An 11,156-nucleotide genomic window follows, 5' to 3' on the forward strand; every position below is an offset into this window, starting at 1 on the left:
AATAACTTATTAATTGAAGAGGAAACCATCGTCGTTTTTATAAGCACTATAACTGTACAATAAGGCATAATTGGCTGCTTTTAATTCACAATATCACATATCCAATATTTTTTTATGGTAACATATTCAATACCTTACATATTTCACTTCCAATAAAAAGAAATTATAAGTGTTATTTTTATTTAGAAATGTCAAAATGAAATAACTTATTTCACTTGGATTAACTCATTGCATGTTAGGAAAAAAGTGTACTAAGGGATGTATTAGATTAGGATTTTAAATATTGTAGAAGTAGTATTGTGACTTATCATATTTTTTATAAAACTTTTATGATAATTTGAATTTTAATAAATTTATATCATAGAAATTTAAAGGATTTGAAAGAATTCATTGATTTTTTAAAAACACATTTAAAATTACAAAAATTACTGAAAAAAATAATAAGAAATGATAAAGTTTGAATAAAAAAAAAGTAAAATCAATGTAATTTTTTTAATTTTTTAATAGCTAAATTAATTTTAGCTTTATGTCCTTCTATATTAACTTTTTTTAATAACATTTTTTCATTCTCACTTTTGGATTTGAATAATAAATTTAAAATTATACATGGATTTTCGAATTTTTTTAAATTACAATAATTGTTGAGGGGTGAGGATGAAAAATTTATAAGAAGGTTGCTGAGTTATATGGATGACGAAATTAATAATGACAGTCACAAAAATATTACGTTAAACAAGCACCGGACATAATATAAAAAAACATGATAAATCTTAATACATAAGACAAATATTAATTTAGAAAATAAATGGAAAAGTGTGATATTTATTAACTTTTTTTAATAACATTTTTTCATTCTCACTTTTGGATTTGAATAATAAATTTAAAATTATACATGGATTTTCGAATTTTTTTAAATTACAATAATTGTTGAGGGGTGAGGATGAAAAATTTATAAGAAGGTTGCTGAGTTATATGGATGACGAAATTAATAATGACAGTCACAAAAATATTACGTTAAACAAGCACCGGACATAATATAAAAAAACATGATAAATCTTAATACATAAGACAAATATTAATTTAGAAAATAAATGGAAAAGTGTGATATTATGAAAGAATATCAAAAACATATATGATACATGCATCTTAATATTAAAGAGATAAGAGGGTAGTGTGATGAGAAAAATAAAACTGATAACCAATAAAAAAAGAAAAAAAAAGTTTAACAAAATATCAAGGATTTTGGTGATATTGTTTTATAGATGTTTTATTTCATGAAATATGATGAAATTTATCGAAATCCTTCTTAAAAAAATAACCCATCAAAATTTATATATTTTTTAATATCAAAAAACTTTTTTATAAGTTATAAAAAATCTTAATGGAATATCACCAAATTTTGTTATCTTCATTGAAAATCTTTAAAATCTTAATTGAAAACCACAAAAGTTATTTGTATCATTTAAAAATCCTGAATACCATAAACTCATTTTATAAAAAAATGAGTTTAAATTTATTTCAAATCCTAATTCAATATACACCTTAATTCAACTTAAGTCACTTTATTCAAATTAAGTCACTTTTTTTGGCGAGCCAAGAAAAAGCTGAGTTAACTCAACCCACCACAAGTTGGATTATTGAGGCTCATTTGCCTAAAAATTAAGGTAAACAAATACAATTGTAGGAAATAAGTTAAGAAGTTAAAAAAATCAATTATTATCTTAAAAATCAATTATTGTATTTAAGTCGTATTATTTTTTATATAAACATTTATATAAAATATTTTTCTCATTATAAGAAAATTCAAATTATTTATAATGCAAACTAACAATAGATAAATTACCTTTACTACCCAGGAAGGTAAAAAAAATATTTATGTTAAGTAAAACAGGACAAAATCAATAGCTTCCATTGTAATTTGAAACACAATTTTGGGAAATAAAGATTCGTTTGACTTTGGAATCTTTAAACTTGCACGTGTAAGTTTGAAAATCAGGTGTAAAAATATTTTTGTAAAAAATCAGAAATTTTACTTCTAATTTTATTTTGTTTCTGTCCATTAGATTGTATTTAAACTTGTATTACAACAATTTTAACTACAAACTAAATATGCATTATTTTATAACAGCAAAATGCTATTTTTATAACAATAAAATGCTATGCATGTGTAACTGAGTGAGGAGGGTTATTATTATTTTTTTCTTTTTACTAATCTATTTTTATATTATAAATAATTAAATTCTATTGATTAATGCATTGGATGTTTCAAATGGTTAAATTGAATAAAATACGTTTCGTAAAAAAATACTTATGAGAATCACCTTAAAAAGTGGAAATAAAACCTTTTTTGATACGTAAATCTAAAATTATTAAACTTTTCGATAATAATTAATGATAGATATATTATTCTAAGGAAAGATGAATAATAATAATATAAAATTTACAGAGTTTTCTAAAAAAAATATTCCTAAAAATATCATTCGTTTTAAAAATAATAATTTAGCCGTGAATGGGAGATTTTGTGTGCCTAAGTTACCTTATTTTCCATTAAGACATTTATAACACGAGTGTTTTTTTTATATTATATTTTATATAATCACGAGTGTGTTTTTTTAACTGCAAGTTCACGAGTGTTCTAAGGAATTAAAGATTATATTTTTTTTATTAAAAACTTTCAATATATACATGGATAATGAATTAAAAGTAAGATTTTTTTATTTATTGAAAAACGTTATTCATACATCCATGATTTCTAATTCACCATCAACATATTTAAAAAATATATATTTATTGTTTCTTTAAATCCCTTAACCTTTGGCCAATGGGTATTGTTTCTTTAAAATAATGTTTGATTATTTGGTTATGTGAGGTGACAATTCCAAAATCATTTTCTTCAATATTATTTATTATATTTTAAAAAAATTATCAATCCATAAAAGATCAATTTAATTACTTTTTTTACTGAATAAAATTAATTACTTTCCTCAATTATAAACTTAGTTTATTTTATTTTATATTATCAATTCATTTTCTCTTTATTTGTAACTGATATTTATTTTGGATGAAATATATTTCATATCCTTTAAGATTTAATGAAAATTCTCTTTCTCTCTTACATTTTAAAACAATAGTTTTGGATAAAATATATTTTAATTGATTGATTATCATTATAATTATTTCCATTGTTAAATATATAAACTATTATTGTTTCCACTTTTAAATATATAAATTATCAATATAAATTACCTATAAAAAAACTATCAATATAAATCTAAAATTGACCTTTATAATTGATTATTCAAAAATATATAATTGATTGATTACTATACATATCAAAATGGGTCTAAACCTATGAATCATATTGATCCATCACCGATTTTTATTAGGTTCAAAAAAGAGAAATTTTTTAAAATTGATCATAAAACTTGACCTACTCATTTACAACCCGACTTATCTGGGCTTAATTTATTGTGAGTCAGGTTGACCTACCTAATCCACCTAAAAAATAAGATATTAGTATTTTATAATATTTTTTAACTAGAAATAGAGTAATTCGGCCAAAATACGCTTTTAGTATTTTATAGTATTGTTTAACATTATTTTATTTAGTGTTTTGTTCAAGACTATTTTTAATTTTTTTTATTATTAATTTTAGGCTTCTAGCTTATGATAATATGTCTTATTGTAGTATATGAATAATAAAAGATTTAATTTAACTAATATTTTTTAATTTTTTTAATTTATTTTTCCAAAATCTATTTTTTTGTTGACTTTTCTTTTAAAAAAACAATTTTTTTTTTAAAATTTTAGGTGAATTGGTAAGTTAATCTATTTAACCCATAATCGGTGATAAATGAGGTTAGACAATTCTTTTTCTAGAATTAATTTTAAATGAGCCCAGTTAAGTTGACTCATATTATTAGAAGAAGTAAAAAAATTAAAGATCCTATAAATTTACATTAACTTAAAAGCTTATTGAAGAGGAATGAATTAAAAATAAGTCAAATGTATAATGTGATAGTACTTTTATATATATATATATATATATATATATATATATATATATATATATATATATATATCATATTTTTATTAGATACATTTAAATTGATACTTCAAATAAAATTATTTAATACTTAAAATATAAAACTTATGAATTGATGCCACTAAAATTTATACAGATAAAATAATAAGTAAATTGTTGAATTTTGTTGATAAATATTTAATTTATAAATACCCACTAAAATATCACTTCGTTTTTTTATTTCTTGATCAACCATAAAGGTTTTCTTTGTCTCTCTTTTCTGAAAGATTTAAGATAGCATATAAAAAACAATGTGGAAAAAATCTTCAGATGGACTATGTGAAAATGAACGTGGATACACCAATATTTAAAGAAGCAATATCTCTCTGGGGCAAGTACGATAATCAAAGATCATCATGGTAGGTTTGTGGCAGCAAAAACGATAAAGGAAAAGCGCTTAATAGATCCAAAGGAAGCAGATGAAATGGATGACAAGAATGGAACTTGATGGCTTTGTTTTGGGAAGTGATTGCAAGGCGGTCACAAATAGTTTATGCTCCAAACAATATGGATCTTTAGAATTTTATTACCTATAAAACAGTTATATCATTGCATAAATCAGTATAACTATAAAATAATAAAACAAATAATCAAGTCATCACCTATGTAGTTCAAAGGTTAGATCCTTGTAAGAGGATTGACAGTGTGAAATCAGTAAAGGGAGCAGTCTAATTTAGTTGGGTGATGAAATAAACCATTTATGGTCCAACTGGTTGTTTAAGCCACCGCAACGTTTGTATATACACCAAACACAGATTGAGAGGAGACACCACCAAGCTTCCTTCCTTCAAACTGAATTTTAATAATACAAACTAATTATTATTTATATTATGATACAAATCATTGTTTCTTTACAAGTGAAAAATTGTTTGTTATTTGTTTTATTTAGTATCAGTTAAGTTGACGATAAATACATATTTAATTATTATAAATTAAAACATTACAAATTATGCATGTGCTATATCAACTATTCACAGGGATTTCTTCCATTGATCTATCATTTTTTTTTTAATTTTTACATCAATCCATTTTTATATTATAATTTACTGCGATAATAATGCTACTATAAATTATCTTCTTTCTTTTAAGTCACGAGATTACTCTTATATTTAGTATTTTATTTTTCCATAATGTTTTTTTTCTGAGAAAAAATTTCTCAAATAATATTATATAAATTAAATTTTAAGCCACCATCACCATTATATTGTGAATATAAATATTAACTCTTAAACAAGTGTATAGGGGCTGTTATTTTCCTCGTTATGAGACTTTTTTTAGAAGAAATTTATAATGAGACTCTTATAACATTAAGTATCTTATTTATTTTTAATTATTTTTTATTTCTTTCAAATATTAGTACTAAAATTTAATAAAATTCAATTTAACTTTTAATTAAAATTTAAACCATAACACTATATTAATCCATCTTAATTTAAATTTTATATTTTTAATTTTTCATATTCAGAATTCATGTCAAATAAGTAAATATAATCACATAAGAATCTAATTTAATTAGTTGAATATAATGCATATATTGTTGCAAACTTTCCTACTTGTTAAGACGTATAATCTTATTAATTTCTCAAAGTATTAAATTCTTTTAAGAAATTGATATTTTTCAATATGTTTTTTTCATGCACAGAGATTTTTAAGATCAAACTCACAATTACATGTTTAAGGATTAAGATTATTTATCAATTATGTCACTCTATGTTGATAATTTTATTATTGTTTAATAATAATAATAATAATAATCTTTTTACTTCAGTGCTTTTAAATTTATTAAAGTAAAAATGTTTACGCAGTGCAACAAAAAAATGTAGCTATTATAAGAGGTCAAGTACCGATTAATCATTTAAATATTTAAATTAATCTTTTTAATTTATACTAATTACTTCTTTTTTTTTCATTTTCTTCAGCATCACTCCATGTGTCCCTCCCTTCCAGATCTGATTTTCTTTTTCCAACGATTTATGATTTCAGATTGCATTTGCTTTCTAGCAACTCCATCTTCCACAGAAAATGGAAGAGAGATGATTGGGATTAAAAAGAATAAAACTTTTAATTAATTATTAACTACTGAATTTTGTTAAAATTTATTTTTAATCTTTAATGAAAATATATGTTGACCTGTACTTGATCTATAACTATAGTAGGTAAAACCGGAAAACTGGTCCATCCTACACAGACATTAGATTTTTTTTTTCTTCCCCTTTTTTAACAAGCTTCGTGAGTTTTTCTTTATCAATTTTTTAATTTGATTTTTAGTTCTTTAAAAAATTATTTTAAGTTAACGAGCATTTATTTAAATTTGATTTTAAATTTTCACAAATCATGTTACCAAAATAAGCATAACCAAAAGAATCTAACTTAATTGATTAATATATGGATTATTAAAAATTCTTAAAAAATAAAAAACACATAAAAAAAGAAAAAAAATATACGTTAATATTGAAATAAGTTATGATTGGAGTAACTCATTTTGTAAATTATTATTGACTTTGATTCTTGATCGATATTGGGCTTTATTATTCGAGGTATTGTTTGTCTGGTGTTTGATGAATTTTTATAATTTTATTATTGTAAGAGATGTCTTGAGGGTTAAGAGAAAATATATTTATAAATAATAATTGGCTTCGATTATTAAGTGATATTAGAATTTATGCTTATTAGAATAATTTGTCGGCATTAGTATTAGGAAGTATTGATGATTATTTTATTTTATATTATTATTAGTTTTACGTCCATTAGATAATTATCCAATAATATCATGAATGGGATATATGTTGATAAATATTGTGTTTTAATTTAAAATTTATAAATATATTAATTCTATTTTATAAAATAAAATATTTATTTTACACCTACATTCTCATCCCTTTCTCCCGAAGTTTTCTATTCCTTTTCTTATAAAATAATTTATTTCTTGAGAGTAAGAGCATTGGTGTTTATAAGGTTTGGGGATCCTTTCGCTGCACACGATCGGAACCAACGGGTTGTCGTATCTTGGGAGAGGAGCGCAATCAGAATTTCTTACCCGTGCAGTGGGGGCGTTTTTTCTCTAAGGATAGCGTTTACGCGCTTCAACCCAAGCTATATCTTTCTTCCCTTAATTTTTTTTCTTGTGCTTATTGTATGTTATAATGCATTATTCATGTGCTGTCAATTAAATTTAATTTGCTACTGTTATTTTGTTATTTAATTCAAGACTGTGCATCTTCTTCATATTTATTTTCTTTCATTTTTTGTTTTATTTTCCAACAGTCTTAGAGAGAAAATTTAGTTATCACTTTCTTCTTGCATAGTCTTTTCTGCAGTAACATTTTATTTTGTCAAAATATCTGTCATGAATATGATTGACTCCCCTTTTAGTAAGTCTGAAAAATTAATGGATGAAGACACACTGTATTATGCTTTATTAAAAATGTTTTATTATATTATTTCATTTCCTTAAATTTTACATAATTGAGAGATTGTTGAAAAATATTTTCTTATAATTTGAAATTTAAAATATATTTTCTTCATTAATGATGGTTTTGAAGAAAAAATGTTTTTAGAATTAGTTTATGTGAAAAACTAAAAGCATACTTCTAATTTCATTCCTATATGATTAGAAACCTATCTTTTTCTTGGTCAAATGATTCTCTGAACACAAGTCTTTAAAATTAGGACATTTGTTGTTTGGTTTTTAATTTTTATTGTTTAACGTTATTATTACTACTGCAGGTATTTTGTTGCTACATGTTGACTGATTGTTTCTTTATTTATAACTCATTGATAAGAGATAAGCCTGTGAAAATATAACACACAAAAATAATAAAATAAACACTTTGGTGAAACTTTATATTTTGCATGTCGTATTCTTAAAAGAGTACCTTATAAACAAAAGAAAAATCTTTATGAGCTATGGAGAAAAAGATAATCAAATCTGAAATATCTTAAAGTGTGGGTGTGTCTAGTAAAGGTTAATATCCCTATTAATAAGAAAAGGAAAATTGAAAAAAAAATATTAATTATATTTTGTTGGATATTTTTTACATAATACTACTTATAGATTCTTAGTTATTAATTCAGAAGTATCTGAAATTTCTAATGGTACTATTATGGAGTCTAGAGATGTGACTTTCTTTGAAAATATTTTTTCTTGAAAAATAAATTGTTAAATCTTTGTATGGTTTGAAACAAGCTCCAAAGCATTGACACAAAAGTTTGATTAAGTTATTCTTTTGTATGATTTTCAAATTAATGATAGTGATAAATATGTGTATGTGAAACAATTTGATGATAATAGATGTGTCATTTTATGTTTGTATTTGGATGACATATTCATATCTGGTGGTAATATGCATTTCATAAATTATGTGAAATCCTTATTGTTTAGAAACTTTGACATAAAAGACCTTGGTCAAGTAGATGTGATTTTGAGAATTAAGCTTATAAAGAAAAATGATGGCATGACTTTTACCCAATCTTATTATGTTGAAAAGCTATTGAAGAAGTTTAATTATTTTGATGTGAAACCTGTTTTTACTCCTTATGACTCATCCATCAAGTTAAAGAAAAATTTGAGTAAAGGAATTTCTTCACATAAATATTCTCAAAGTATCGGTTCTTTGTTGCATTTGACAAACTTTTCTAGGCCTGTCTGATATTGCACATGCAGTTGGTAGATTGGAAAGTAATTGAGAGATTCAGTGATACAAACTTGAAGTTTTGATTTTGATGAAATAAAATTGACAAGTGGTTATGTTTTTGCTTTAGCTGGTTGTGCAGTATCATGAAAATCTATTAGACAAATTATTATTTCACATGGAAGCAAAAATTATTGCTTTAAATACTGCTACTAGTGAGGCTGAATTTCTTAAAAATGTATTATGCAATTTGTCATTGTTAAATAAACGTATACCTCCAATTCCAATGGATTGTGATAGTCAAATTGCTATATCTAAAGTGACAAGCAAAATTTTAAAGAAAAAAAAAAGAAGACACTTAAGAGTGAGACATAAGTCTATAAGAAATTTGATTTCTCATGGTGTCATTTCTCTTGACTTTGTCAGGTCATAAAATAATATTGTGGATCCGCTTACAAAAAGGTTGACATGTCAACAAGTACTTGAGTCGTCGAGGGGAATGAGATTAAAGCCCATTATTTAGTTACAACAATGGACACCCGTCTCCGTGTGATTGGTGATCCCATGAATGGAGTTCAACGGGTAACAACAAAATTGTTTGTTGACTAAAGTACACCAAAATGAAATTTGACGGAGCTGTTCCGTTTCTCATTCCTATGACGAGGTGTATTATAAATTGTGGCAACATTAAGGTTGAGGTATTTATATATGTGTATTTTTGGTAAAAAAACAAAAAACAAAATACCTCTTAATGAATCCGATGACAATTATTGTAGGGGTGAGGGTCACAACTTACTCTTTGAGGATTCACCTAGTGAGTGTGGTGGTGGGACCGCCACTGTGAGATATGGGCTAATCTCTAAAGGACACTCACGAAACAAGATACAAGCGCAAGGCCGTGTAACGTGCTACCACTGATTAGAACCTAATTGAACGCCAATATTGTAGGGGTTGTGTACTAAAGTCCGGTTAAAGAATATGTAGTTCAAGACAATCAAGTCACTACATTTTTCTCGGATGGAAGTTCATAAACACTAGGTATAAGGCTCAAACCCGGAAGGTTCCTTATACCGAAATACAATATCACATGCTCTTACTCTTATGTTTTTATACAAATTATCTTTTAGAAAATATATTTTAAAATTTTAAATTATGTGGGGGAATGTTGATAAATATTGTGTTTTAATTTATAATTTATAAATATATTAATTCTATTTTATAAAATAAAATATTTATTTTAGATTTTTTTAATATTTTGTTTTAATGAGTCAACTAGTTTGTTATGTTTGTTGTAACAACTGTAGATTGGTTTTCCAAACGGTCATATTTCCAACGGTCATATTTTGTTGTTGCAAAATGTCTATATATTCTCTTTCCTCCTTTCTACAAACATGACAGAGCTACAGCTACAGTCTCATCCCTTTCTCTCGAAGTTTTCTATTTCTTTTCTTATAAAATAATTTATTTCTTGAGAGTAAGAGCATTGATGTTCGTAAGGTTTGGGGATCCTTTCGCTGCACACGATCGGAACCAACGGGTTGTCGTATCTTGGGAGAGGAGCGCAATCAAAATTTCTTACCTGTGCAGTGGGAGCGTTTTCTCTCTAAGGATAGCGTTTACGCGCTTCAACCCAGGCTATATCTTTCTCCCCTTAATTTTTTTTCTTATGCTTATTGTATGTTATAATGCATTATTCATGTGCTGTCAATTAAATTTAATTTGCTACTGCGTTATTTAATTCAAGACTGTGCATCTTCTTCATATTTATTTTCTTTCATTTTTTATTTTATTTAACAACAATATATATATATAGTACAAGAATAAGAATATCAGAATTTCCATTATGGTTATCCTTTCAGATCCTACTTGATGTCTTCCTCCTCTCCATCCGAGTAGCGTGTGAAGGGATGAGCCACCTCATGACGAGTGAAGCGACCAAATTTGAGCATAAATATCCTATGAGCCGCAAGGCCTAAACTTCTTACTAAGTCAAAGACTCAACAAAATCCGAATTAATTAATTCACTCAATAGTAAAATTTGTCTCCTTATTTTATCTATTACATTAAATCAATTTTTTTAATTAATTATTTAAATCTTTTTATATTTCAAAATAATCTTAAATATTGATTAAATTAAAAAATTGATAAATATTTTCTTACAAAATAAGAATTCAAAAAAAGAACAATAATATTTTAAGTGAAAAAAATATAATCTTTTACCATTACACATGAAAACTCATTTAAATATTTAGTGTAAAATATAATATTAATATAAGTTTTATGAAAAATAATTTTTTTTTAATTTATTATATTTTTATAATCTTATATATTATCTTTTAAAGTATAATATATAAAATTAAATTTTATTTTCAGATGAATTAGAATATATATATTATATATAATATAAAATTATAAAATTAGAATATATATATATATATATA

This window comes from Glycine max, chromosome 11, assembly GCF_000004515.6.
Source record: "Glycine max cultivar Williams 82 chromosome 11, Glycine_max_v4.0, whole genome shotgun sequence".
Lineage (NCBI taxonomy): Eukaryota > Viridiplantae > Streptophyta > Magnoliopsida > Fabales > Fabaceae > Glycine > Glycine max.